General features: G+C 41.1%; 1 long non-coding RNA gene across 1 annotated transcript in view; it reads right to left on the bottom strand.

Annotated features, from left to right (window-relative positions):
- The window catches only part of LOC132370332 (uncharacterized), a 135,184-nt gene that overhangs the window by 120,212 nt on the left and 1,080 nt on the right, over positions 1-13,892 (bottom strand). The gene's annotated exons all lie outside the window — the stretch shown is intronic.

Raw genomic sequence — 13,892 nt, 5'->3', positions numbered from 1 at the left:
AAAAAGGCTAGTGTTTTGAAGGCATGTTGGAGGTTTCCTATTTGGTCTGTCCCTAGCTCGCAGTCAGCACTCAGGTCGCTGATGACAAAAAGACTGAAACTAATTTGTTAGAGAATTCTGAGCTACCAACCACTTTAAAGAGTCAGGCAAGCCATATCTTCCCTTGGCCTTTCAAGCACCCACTTCCATGGGGAAGAGCTTCTGCCCTCAGCCAAACAAGTACCTTTTCTTTTTCAAGTATCATCAAAACTCATATTAATGAAAATTTGATGATGTTTGAAGATCATTCACTGATTCAAACTTCGAGTGACTACTGCATGCCAGGCAATGTTCTAGAAGTTGAGGATTACTGTAGTATGAACAAACCCACATACACACACACACACACACACACACACCATGCGCTTTTGCAGTGTACCTTCTAGCAGGGCATGGACAAACAGTAAACAAAGAAGTTAAGTATGTAGTAAATTTGATAGTGAGAAATGCTTAGAGAAACAAAAAGAACAGAAGAGGGACCAGGAGAGCAGAGGGCAAGTGAGCTCTGGACCTCTATACATATATATATATACATACAAGACATATTATATACAATGTGTATAGAGTATTCTATTTATATAATTTATATGATATATACATGTATATATATGAATATATATAGGATACTCTAACTGTATACATATATAATAAAATAACCCCATGGTGGTTATTATAATAGTAACTATCATTTCTACAAAAAAAAAATCTTTCCAGGAGATGGAACAACTAAGCTTAGATGCAAAGGATAAGTGGAAGTCTGAATGATGATAATAACAAACACTTACTGAGCATCAGGCATTCTACCATGCAATTCCATGGCGTCACATTAATCTCCACAAGACTAAGGAGTTCCTGTTCTCTTTTAACCAATAAGGATTTTTTTAAAAAATGCACAAGGAAGTCATCAGCCCGAAGTCACAAAGTTGGTGGCAGAGTTAGACGTGGCTCCAAGACCCAGGCTCTTGATACGAAATTGCCCTTTGCCCCAAGCACAGTTATTATTTGACTGATTTAGATAAACATCTCCAAGAAATATAAGTTTCTTATTTTCCATCCGATCCAGTATATTCTTGATGCTCCACTTTTGGAGAAATCTACTAAACTGAATCTCATCACTTCACTCTAAATTACAGTAAATTACATGTACATCTTTCTCGGGTGAAAGCACACAGGATGCCACAGCTTTGACTTCTTCCTTAAGCGTCTCTTTAAAAAGAAAAAAAAAAGCTGCTGTAATTTATGAAGACAAGGCAAACCTGAAGAGTAAGTGAATAGTGAGCTTCAGAGGAAAGAAACACAAGGCTGATTAGGCTAAGGTGATTGGCAAAGATTTTGGGAGGACGATAAGCCAAGTCTCTGTCCTCTGCTCCCTGGGCACCCTAAATCCCGGTCTACCAACTCACAAGCAAAAGCTGTGGTCCTAGGTAAGAATGAGTGAAATTATGTGGACAAATTTACCCTCCAGCAGCAGAAAACAACAAAGCAAAACACTTGAATTTCATGCTCTGCTCAGGTAACTTAAAGAAATTTTAATTATTTATGTCCTGCTTTATTCCAGAAACAGTAAGATAAACTAGATGTGGGAGAGAAAAATAAGGATAATACCATAAAATGGAAACAGGAGTGGAGCTAATATAAAAATACATACCAAAAAGACCTATGGATTTGCAGGGGACATGGGGAAGAGGCGGGTAAAAATTTAGCTCAAAACTGGCTGGCAGTGACTTCCCTGGTGGGGCAGTGCTTAAGAATCCACCTGCCAATGCAGGGGACACGGGTTTGAGCCCTGGTCCAGGAAGATCCCATACGCTGCGGAGCAACTAAGCCCATGCACCACAACTACTGAGCCTGTGCTCTACAGACCGAGAGCCACAACTACCGAGCCCGCATGCCACAACTACTGAAGCCCACACACCTAGAGCCCACACTCCGCAACAAGAGAAGCCCATGTACTGCAACAAAGAGTAGGCCCCACTCGCCGCAACTAGAGAAAGCCCGTGCATGGCAAAGACCCATTGCAGCCAAAAATAAATAAATTTATTAAAAAAAAAACAAAACAACTGGCTGGCAGTCAATCAAAGAGGAAAACCTGATCACTTACACACTTCACAGTATCCAGAAGATAAAATACCTCAGTAGTCTTCATATAAAAGGAATTGTTATTAAAAAAATCTCCCCTCACCCCACAAATCAATGTTTTCCAACTGTGACAGAAGGCAGAAGAGGGGTAAGCCCCATTCTTCACAAAATAGGAGATAGGATGAGTGAAAAGAACATGGGTTCCTCCTCTCCAGATGATCCTGGTTGTTATGAGGATTAAGTGACCCCATATCTGTAGAGTGCTTGGTAGTATATGACCAATGGTAGAGGCTCAACAAATGGCGGCCATTACTACGAAAATGAAGATGGAGAAGATGATGATGGGGGGGGGGGGCAGGGAGAATGGAGAAAACTACTTTGAGACTCAATTCTAGTTCACTACTCAAGTAATCCTGGTGAAGTTACCACATCCCTGAGCCTCATCTACAAAATCAGGATAATGTGATCTATTTCACAGGTTTACTGGGAGAGTTAAATGAGATAATACGTGTGCAAGTTTTTTTTAAATGAAGGTACTTTTCGCAAGCAGGGAACCACTGATAAGCACTCACTCTATGACAGCTCACAGAGCCACACAACTGACCCACAGTGAATGTGCTCTTTCCAGGATGATGAAGAGGAGCGAGGAAAGCTCACTCACCCCCTGCCCTCTCTGCTCTAGTCCCATTTGTCCTCTGTCATCGAAGCCCTTCATACATACTGCTCCCTCTGCTTTCAACTCTCTTCTTCCACTGCCACCCTTCACCTGCAAGAACTTATCATTCAGGGCTCAGCCCACACCACCCTTCTCCCAGGAAGTCACCCTGGCTTTCCTTTCTGGGCTCCACGAATTCCAAAACCACCCTATTTGTCTCTGGTGACGACACTGCCTTATCATTTTCAGTTTTCTTGTCCAGACCCTTCCACTGGACTGTAAACTCCTTGAAGGCAGGGAATTCATTTCTCCTTTATTACTGTGGCTACAACATGCAGCCATGTGCTAGCACGTAGAAGGTACTCAGCAAATATTCACGGAATTGTGAGATAATGAAAGTGGATTCAAAACAGAAGACTGGTCCCATGGGTCTTCCTTTTTTCTTAGGGTGCTGTGATGCTTAACTGACTGCCATTCTTTCTTGCACTAAAGTTACAGTATCCACATCCTCGACTGGAATTATCAAGGACTATTATGATTAAACCTATGCTCATTCAAGTTTCAAAGCCTTCTTCTAGAAAGCTTAGCAACATAAAAAAAAAAATGAGTTCAGATTTGAATTTTTCATCCAAGAGCATTTAGAAGGTTCAATAAATCAGTTCAACAAACATTTATCTTGAACCGGGTCCTTTTTCTCTAAGCTTTTTACAACTTTGTACAGTTCAAAAGAAATGTAATCCCTTATATTCTCCCTTTATTTGTTCATAAATCATTAATATGCTGGTTTGAATGAGCTTTTTAAGATGAGAAAAATCACCCTCTCATTGAAGTTGTTGAAAGCAGATTTTCCTCTTAAATATGAAGGTCATTTTTTACAGAAGAGAAACCTAAATATACCAAGATATTGTTGCCTATGAATTTGAACTATCAAATTGGACTAAATACATTTTCCTATTATTTATCTGTATTTCCAGGATATACCTAAGATTGCAGTGAGCCATTCCAAACCACTCAGCAAGTCGATATCAAAGCTTTCAGACAGTGGTGAAATTTTCAGCAGTGAAAAGCGAGTCGATGTTTTGGTCATCTACCGCAACAAGAGCTGTTGAACGGAAAAATAAAATCACTTGGGCTACTCAGGGTAGCTCACACCCAACATATGACCTTTCTTCACAGCCTTATAAATATTTTCTGTATCACAACTACTGCCAGAATTGAATAGAGAGACTTTAAAAGAAGGCAGTTTATAGACAATAAGCTATTATCCTCTAGGACTTAGCAAACTGGCTGTCAGCCAACCTTATATTTGGATACTCCTGGAAGGATAAAATATGACAGTTAATTGGTTTATGTGAGAAGAGCAAAATATCTTAAACAAAAATACAGCCCATGCCAGTTAAGTGCTGCAGGAAGAGTATTTTCTCAGAAAGTCATGTGAAGAGTATCAGACAGATGGAAGCAGAGTATCTGGAATAATAGCTAATGATGTATGTCCTCTGGGTATTCTCTCTATCACCCTCTACTTACTAGCTATGAACATGTACAGCCCCTTCCACTGAATTAATCTTGCAGGTATCCCAAAACCACTGCAGTTGATGGTTAAGAGATCTAATCTACTTCTATAATAAATTCCCATACATGTGTTACCCCAAATCTATGCTAAATTGGTCTGTCTCACATGGCCATAATCTGTAAAAGAAGCCAGTGTCAAATGACTCAGCTCTGTAGTTTTCAGCTAAGATTTCATAAAGGTTGTCACACAGCAATGGCTAGTAGAGACCTAGGTACAGAATTCAGGTCTGCTGATTCCTGTCAAGGACTCTGTCCACTACCTCATGCTGAGACTTCTATGCCTATTTTGTGTGAATCAGGAGCTAAAGGACTATTCTGAAGATGTATTTACACATACATACACATACACACACACACACACACACACACACAGTCACACACCCCTCTAAAGAGTATCTACATTTTGATTAAGGAACAACTTATACACTTTCATGAATCCACCCAAAAGGAGTGGAGTGAAATGTCACCTGATTGGGAGGTGTTGTAGAAGTTTCTAGAAGCAAAAGAATGGATTATTACCTGAAAGCTTGGTGCTCACATTGAACAGGAGAAACAAAGGTAAAGCCAGAGGAAAACCCAAGTCATACAGACGGTGAATAGTGTGCTCATTCAAAAGAGTGAGGCATGTCCACCACAGGTGTGAACAGTAAGGTCAGCGGAGAAGAGGATTTAGACAATGGCTGGGGCATGGTGAGTGGCTGAGGACCTACAATAGCCAAGTTCTGGACACATGGTGGGGTGTTCCTTTGAGGGAAGTCTCATGCATCTCACTGCTACTGCAGGATTCCCTAATGCAGGCAAGCTGGTGAGAACATACTCACTGGCCCTGACATAGAGGAGCCCCCCTTTGTGGTCACATCTTGTCACTGCGATTCTGTGATGAATGGCACGGTCCCTGCATCAACAAGCCCCAACTGGAAGAGCTCTTGCCTCCAGCTGGGAGCTCAGGCTTGCTGTTCTCACTTAGCCCTGTTTCCTCATCTACTGCACAGATCAACATCCAGACTCCACGGAGGCCAAGGCCAAACACCAAGGCTAAAAACCAGAGGCAGAATGGAGTGTAAGACTGCCAAGCCAAGCCTTTGGAGATGGGCTGAGATCAGACCAGAAAAAAAGCCAGCTGAGAACAACTCATGAGGACACATTTGCAATGGGTGTTTAGGCTGGAGGGAGGGGCAGAGGCAGGGAAGGTATGCAGTGGGAAGCAGGGAGTGATCAGCATGGTAGGCATGTGAAGAATGCAAAAAAGAAAAAAACTATTTATCGTCATTTTACTACACACTTTCCAGAGAAATGTGAACAGCCAGTAGAGCTGCCTGTTATAGTTACCTTCTGATTTGCAATCTGCAATAGGATAATGTTTTCCCAATTTGAAGAATATTCTTTTTAGTTCAAAGAAACAAGATAATATGCTTAATTTTCTGTACTTCCAATGGCCCCAGTTACTTCCAGTAAAAAAAATCCTAAATTAACCCAGGAAGACATCCTAGGGTTTCTGTCACTGGTAGTTATTCCCTTCCAAAGGCAGTTGTTCCCCTGATGAATCACGAATTCTGTTAATACCCAGGTACTTTCTTTAAGTCCTTGCCTCATCTGCAAAGCTAAGGCACTGATTCCAAAGACAGCTCAGTTCTCTTCTACTCTAGCAAACTATAAATCTGGGAATATACTCGGGTTCAGCCCAAGTCTGTCTTTACGTAGGTATTTTATCTATCTTACTACAATAACAAGCACACGTCCTAGATGGGAAAACTATGCTGGAAAAAAAAAATAAAAAACAAGGCTCTGTCAGCACAATGTATGGGTGTGGTGAAAAAAGCCAATTAGATTGTGTTCGAGTCAAATAAAAAAAGCGATCAGAAAAAAAAAAAGCAGATTCTGATAAACAACTCAAGCTCACAGAACATGGTTAAGAAAGACAGCATATAAAATATTCCATAAATTCAGATCTGTTATAGCATGAGTCATACTGGGTAGAAAAATAAAATGAGAAGGTAAAAGATGCTCTTAGAGTGACTCTACTGGAAAACATTGCTAATGACTGTACAGCTATTGTTCTGACCCTATATTTTCACTAAGATGTTTTTAAATTTTTCTTAACCCCGTAATACATGGTCAAATCACATTACTTCTCATCCCTCTTACCCTAAAATAAAATTCTGCATTATTCTGGAATGTATGGTTTGCATTTCAGGAAATCTTGAGTCATCAAATGATTAGATTAGATTTGAGTAAACTAAAGGAAAAGACACGTCCCTCCTAGCTATTTCCACTCTAGACGTGTAAAAAGGATAGCTGCAAAGAACATCGAGACTTTCATAATCTGCACTATGATCTCAAAAAGTTCTCATCGCTTATTTCAGAGTTGGGAAGTGAACAGAAACTGCTTCTCACCCCTATTACATGGCTGAAGAATCACAGGTTGAAAGAAGTCAAGGAACTCGTCACACAGCTGAACACGGGAACTCAATCCTCCGGCTCTAGATTTCTCTAAGTCTAGGACTGTGCTGCCTGGCTTGACTCTTGCTTGAAGCAAAATGCTAGGCAACAAAGCTCGCACAGGCAGTGTGTTGGCAGAAACCTGCTTCTGCTGGGGGTGAATGTGTTGAACCCCAATTGCTCAGAATAGCTCAAAGCACCTCGGAAGGAGTGCTGGTTTCTAAAGACATCCCCACTTGGGGAGGCTCCTTCTTCTCCTCGGCCCATCTGTCATTATGAATCTTGGGTAACACATCAGAGATTGTGCAATATATGGAAACATATTGAACATATTATATATGTCAGAGACGTCTTCTCTCTTATTTCCGTTAAAAGCTCCCAGCTATGCCAAAACTTTCGTTCCCAAATGAAGTTCATTGCAAGAAATGAGATGATGGATGAAACTGAAAGGAAGAGGCAGAGCTGCAAAAGGAGAGGGAGGACGTGCCCCCCTCAAAATAATAGTCGTACAGGCATCTCAGAAGAAAGGATGTATTTCTTTGATGATATACTGTCTTTTAAGGCTTAAAACCTATAATGTACAACTTTCTACTCATGTCACTTCCCCTAACTTCTTCTTCTAAACTAGATAACAAAGATCAGAGGACCAAGAAGTGGACAGAAGTGAGTCTATGTGGGTATGCATGTGTGTAGACAGAAAGCGTATATGGGTGCTCCTGTGATGGGGAGGGTCCTGTCCATTGGGAGAAATGTAAACGGTTCTAAAAGTGTTTATTTCCAAGGCTTTTTCAGACTAAAAACTAATGGCCTCAGAGTTTTATGATATACATTTTAGCTTTAGGGAAGACCTTTCTCCAAAAATGATGAAGCTTTTTATTTACTGAATTCCCACTCTGTTTCAAACACAATGGGAGGGCCTAGAGTTACAGTTGACCAAGACAGAGCCAGTCCGGCACTCATGGGGATAATACTCTATTGAGAAAGTCTTAAGATTGTGTCTTAAGGGCAGTTTGTTACAAATCTGTCAGTGAGATAGAAAGTATGCAAGTTCTAGAGACAGAGGATGGGGTAGCTAACCCATTCAACATCTCTAGCTCTCTAGACAACCTCAATGCTTGCAGCTTAGAACCCGTGCAAGGTCTGAGTATATCTGTGACACCCAAACCGCCAGAAAAGAAACACAACAAAAACTATTTGCATCAATCCTCTTCCCGTTCATCAGAAATGGATCTTGCCACTAAGGCCTTAGTATTTACTGAGCCCTGGTTACTGTTCCGTTTTCATCTTGCTTGATCTTACTCTCTCACTGGCTAATGAAGACTATTTCTTCACATACACCCAGCACTGTGGTGAGCTCCCACACAGCAGATGTTCAACAAATATAATGTGTGATACAGAAATAGATGATACTAAAGAAATAGAAATGGTCATTTCTTATGGTGGCGATGTGACGTAGTTGTGATGTGCTCAGTGTTTTTAATTGTCCTTTATTTTGGACAGTACACTAACACTATTAAAACAGATGTGTGTGATGTGCTATTATACAAGCAATCCTTTGTTACTCTGAATTTCACCACTCCACTTATTTGATGTTTCTTGACCCTCCCCCTTCATCCTCCAATTCCATGGCTTTCTACTGGAGATTCCACAAGTGCTCATTTGAGCATGTCAGCATACGCTCGGTTCATTTAATGACCATCCAAGAATGCCTAGAACACAGAAGGGGGCTGCTATCAATATAAGGTTGACATCACCACGTATTATAATATGGCATAGATCGAGCACCCAAAATGCTAACAAAACAAAATGATTTAAACCACCACAGGATATCTGAGTGTAGGATTTATAGTTTTCCAACCTTCCTCTGGTTCTAGAATCTGCCTTTCTGTCACACCCTCCTGAAATTTTCTGACTCCCAGTTGCATGAGGGTCAGAGAGTCTAATCTCCCCTTTCTTTTTCTCACTAGCATTGAAGTCACGATTTCTGTGCAAATCATCAACTGACTATCGAACCAGGAATTCACTGCCCTCTCTACGTTATAGAAGAGCCAGTCATCTGTCCAATTCAGACCTATGTTCAAAAGGCCAATTTTTCATTATTATAACCCTGTTTCATAGCGAAGCAGAGGCTCTCCTAATTAACACTGCCAGTGAAGGCATCCAGCCTACCTCAATGTTTGCAAGGTCAATTTAAATTTATTCTTGCTCCTAAACTAATAGAGACAAAGTTACGTCGTTTCTTAAAAATTCTTCAGTCCTCCCATCATTGTTTATTCTGGAAATAAATAAATAAATACATGATCTTGAACCTTTCTTCATTCTGAGTTTTGAAGACCTTGGCTGACCGTCCTCTAGTCTACACAGCACTCTCACAACTATTTGTTCTTCCAAAGAACTGAGACAGGTTTCCTCCTCCTAATGGCAGTAACAGTAGTCCTTTCCTACCTGTAAAGAGGGTCTGCAAAAACTAGAAAATTTCAAAACTATAATCTTTTATTTCATCTTCATTACAGACTATATGAAAAAGGCATTCTTACGCCCAATTTTTTTTTTTATACAGCAGGTTCTTATTAGTCATCAATTTTATACACATCAGTGTATACATGTCAATCCCAATCTCCCAATTCAACACACCACCACCTCCACCCCCCCACCGCTTTCCCCGCTTGGTGTGTCCATACGTTTGTTCTCTACATCTGTGTCTCAATTTCTGCCCTGCAAACAGGTTCATCTGTACCATTTTTCTAGGTTCCACATATATGCATTAATATACGATATTTGTTTTTCTCTTTCTGACTTACTTCACTCTGTATGACAGTCTCTAGATCCATCCACGTCTCAACAAATGACCCAATTTCGTTCCTTTTTATGGATGAGTAATATTCCACTGTTTATATGTACCACATCTTCTTTATCCATTCGTCTGTCAATGGGCATTTAGGTTGCTTCCATGACCTGGCTATTGTAAATAGTGCTGCAGTGAACATTGGGGTGCATGTGTCTTTTTGAATTATGGTTTTCTCAGGGTATATGCCCGGTAGTGGGATTGCTGGGTCATATGGTAACTCTATTTTTAGTTTTTTAAGGAACCTCCATATTGTTCTCCATAGTGGCTGTATCAATTTACATTCCCACCAACAGGGCAAGAGGGTTCCCTTTTCTCCACACCCTCTCCAGCCTTTGTTGTTTGGAGATTTTCTGACGATGCCCATTCTAACCGGCTTACACCCATGTTGTAGATTTAAAAAATTGGATTTCAAGCAAGTTCTGAGACCTGTTCAAGTTAAAACAGCTGCTGAGTGAAGAGAGAGGAATTCCACCCCAGGTCTTTCCGTTTCTCAGCCCAGGCCTTCCGCACTCCCACCATCTTCTCTCCACATCCTCCTGGTCCACCTCAGGTGTTCGGAACATGCTTTCTCCCTAACATACATGTTCCTGAAGGAGAAAAAAAAAAAACTGTCTCCTTTCTTCTCAGTAAACTTACCACCTTCAGGATCTCCTTCCAAATTAGAAGGAAGAACACATATATAAAGCAAAGACCTAAGGCGGGAAATATTGTGTGTGTGCTTTCGTTAGAATGACGCTTCCTAGGAGATATTAACCGTTTCTCAAATGCTCTCCAGGGCTTGGCTATTTGTGGAGACTCGACACGATTTATACCCACGGAGGAAGGAAACGTCAGACAGTATGGCCCTAAGAGAGAGGCTGTTAGGATGGAGGGCAGACCCCAGAGTCTCCCATCTCTAACCACTAGGCCCCTTTCCAACTGGGCTGTAAAACTACCAGCATTCTCAGTTGTCTGATGTAAAGAAAAGCCATGAGCCAGAATCTGCACCACTGCGCTTTGCTCCCCAGAGGCTGCCACCCTCCTCCCTCACCCTCAAGATCTCATCCTCTGGTGGGTCGTACAGCAGAAACTTCCATGGTCAAAGTGCAGAAACTCTCTGCCTGATTTCTGAGTCCAGGGATCATATCGCATTCATTTCTGGGCCTTCGGTGCCTCTCTCCGTGCCTAGAATACTTAAAATTGACATTAAAACTGGTTGGGAGATAATTATAATTTAACTTTGTTGATAAAAGTATTTCTACCTAAGGTGAATGAGGCCACACCCAACACCTGGTTTCAACTAGGTCTCAGACCTGGAGCCCATCACACAACAAAACCCTCTCAAACCAACACTGAAATTCAGACCATCCTAGATTAAGAGAAACATAAGGGTCTTGATAACCAAATACACTGGGTAGGCCTTGTTTGTGTCTTGATTCAAGCAAACTCTGTAAAAGCCATTTGGGGTCAACTGGCGCATTTTGAATATAGATGGGATGTATCAAAAAAAGATTATTGCTGGTGGGATAATGTAGTTATACAAGAAAACAAACTTCCTAAATTTCTAATCAAATATTTAGGGGTTCAAATGCCACGATTTATGGGATTTGCTTTAAAATACCTCAACCAAAAAAATTGTTAAAATCTAAATGATGGGTATATGAGGGGTCACTATACTATTCTCTTTACTTTTATGCCTATTTGTAATTTTTCTTAACAATTTTACATGAATGCAAATCGATCAATCATTGCAATATGACAAGGTTCTGCTTTTACTTACAAAAGTACTATTTTCATATATGATCCAACATTGATGTACACATATTCTCACATATTCTCTTAGAAGAGACCTGCGTTTCTGGATATTTCATACGCAAGTTCTTTGACGTGGATCATTTAGATATTCTGAACAACTAAAAGTGTTTTTAGCAGGTACTAAAATAAAATATAAAACTTGTACAATCCCACTGCAGGGATGCGTACTGCAATCTTCATTCGTGTCAGTGCGCGTCACTGACGACTTCAGACCAGCTGGACAACAAGCAAATTAACCCTTTCAAAAAAAAAATCATCAATGACCTGATCACATGCCAGTCACACAGAAAGCTGTCTGCCATCACTAGGCACTAGAATTTTGTGCACTGCCCTCATTTAATTTAACAAACATTTAGGATACTTACCATGAAGCATGGTAAGCAGACATTATTCTGTGCCCTTCCCAAGTCTTAACTCACTTTATTACTAAGAACAACCTTTGAGGGAGGTGCTATTATTATTTTCCATATTACAGATGGAGAAGCTGAAGTACAGAAGGGCTAAACAGCACAGTTTTAAGTGGCAGTGCTGGGATTTGAATCTAGGCACTCTGGCTTCCAGAGTCAGCTCTTAACCACCATGACGTGGATCCTTCACTATCACGCAACTAAATCAAAAAAAAAAATAGTCATTGATGTGGTACTTTTTAAATAATAGTGAAAAAAATAAATGATCCATTCTTAGTAAGTTTTAATAATTTTTTAAACATCCATGAACTGTAGAGAACATAACACAAGCAGTATTTGAATCAAGTGCCCTAAGACAGGATCAGATGATCTGGGGAGAACTTGCCCAGGTGTGACCTTTCTCCAGCGCTCACCAGCCCCAGGACCACCTTCGCCTTCACTCCTGCCCCTTTCTTTCCAGGCTGCTTCCATCTCCCCTTCCTGCCCGTGAACTCCCATTTTGAAAGCCGGCCGCATCATCATTGCCTCTGAAGATATGACCCCAACTTGGACTGGAAATCTTCGTCTCTCCTTCCTCTGCCTTTCTGGAGTTCTGTTTCTCCATAATATCACATCTCACGTGGCACTGCAGGTGATTTTTTACCCATGTCTCACAGTAGATGAGGGTATCAGTAGGAAGAGAAACTGTCTTCACCTTAGTTGTCACTGACACCTAGTCCATCTCCTGGCATGAAAGAGTCCTTGGCAAAGGTTCGTTCACTGGATCTTACAGGACCTCAGGGTCATCTGGTACCCTGCTGATAGCTCTGCTCTAACACTTTAGAACCTCAACTAGGATGTGTACCATCTTCACCATCAGGCTAAGCTCTTTGGGGGCAGGGAGGATGGCATTTCCTTTTTATATCTCACCACACCTACCAGAGTGTTTCGTTCATAGTTGATGTTCAATGATAAATAATTATCAACATTAACCATCATTCTTTCATAAACGTGTGGAAGTGCCATTGACTAAAGTTCCAGTCAACGGAATGACAGACACACCAAATATCTGTGATACTGCTCTCCCCCAGAATGAGATATTTAGCCCAAGAATGGAGGTGCCAAGCCTTTGAGAGGTGGTTTTTGGTGCCTCTGGTTCCTTTGGTCATGGCTATCGCCCCTTAGAATTCCTTCAGTTGAGTTCAGGTAAGAAGCTACAAGTATAAAAAGTATCCTTTTTCTTCATGAGAACACAACCACATGAAAATAAGCACAGAACATTACTTTGGAGGATGATAGCATCAAAAACTAAGATTGTGTGGGAACCACTTAAAGTGCAGCTACTGTAAGACTGGGTTTCCATCAAACATGGCCAAATCCTGGGCTTCCCTGGTGGCACAGTGGTTAAGAATCCGCCTGCCAATGCAGGGGACACAGGTTCGAGCCCTGGTCCGGGAAGATCCCACATGCCGCAGAGCAACTAAGCCCGCGTGCCACAACTACTGAGCCTGCGCTCTAGAGCCCGTGAGCCACAACTACTGAGCCCAAGTGCCACAACTACTGAAGCCCGTGCACCTAGAGCCCGTGCTCCGCAACAAGAGAAGCTACCGCAATGAGAAGCCCGTGCACCACAACGAAGAGTAGCCCCTGCTCGATGCAACTAGAGAAAGCCTGCGCACAGCAAGGAAGACCCAACGCAGCCAAAATTAAAATTCAGATAAATAAAAAATTTATTAAAAAAAAAAAACATGGTTAAATCCTAATCACTATCTAAAATCAACAGTCTTGTCATTTCTTGGTTCTTAGGTAGATCTGAGCTCAAGGTACAGCAAAACATAAAGCAAAAGGGGAGGGAGGGATCATAATTCTTTGATGCTGTGTTAATTCCAGAGTGAATGGTAGGTTTGAGAAAACACACATTAAATCTTTCTCTGCTGATAAACCCTAGAACCCTCTAACATCCCCTCATTCTTTATGAGAGCCTTGAAGAGAAAACTTACAGCAATTTATATCAGAACTTGACTGTGTAATAAATAATTCAGAAATGCTTTTTATTTTTAAAATGTTTGTTCAAATATTG

Source organism: Balaenoptera ricei, chromosome 8 (genome assembly GCF_028023285.1).
Source record: "Balaenoptera ricei isolate mBalRic1 chromosome 8, mBalRic1.hap2, whole genome shotgun sequence".
NCBI classification, from domain to species: domain Eukaryota; kingdom Metazoa; phylum Chordata; class Mammalia; order Artiodactyla; family Balaenopteridae; genus Balaenoptera; species Balaenoptera ricei.
Note: the sequence above shows the minus strand (reverse complement) of the source record. Positions and strands in the feature narration are given on the sequence as shown.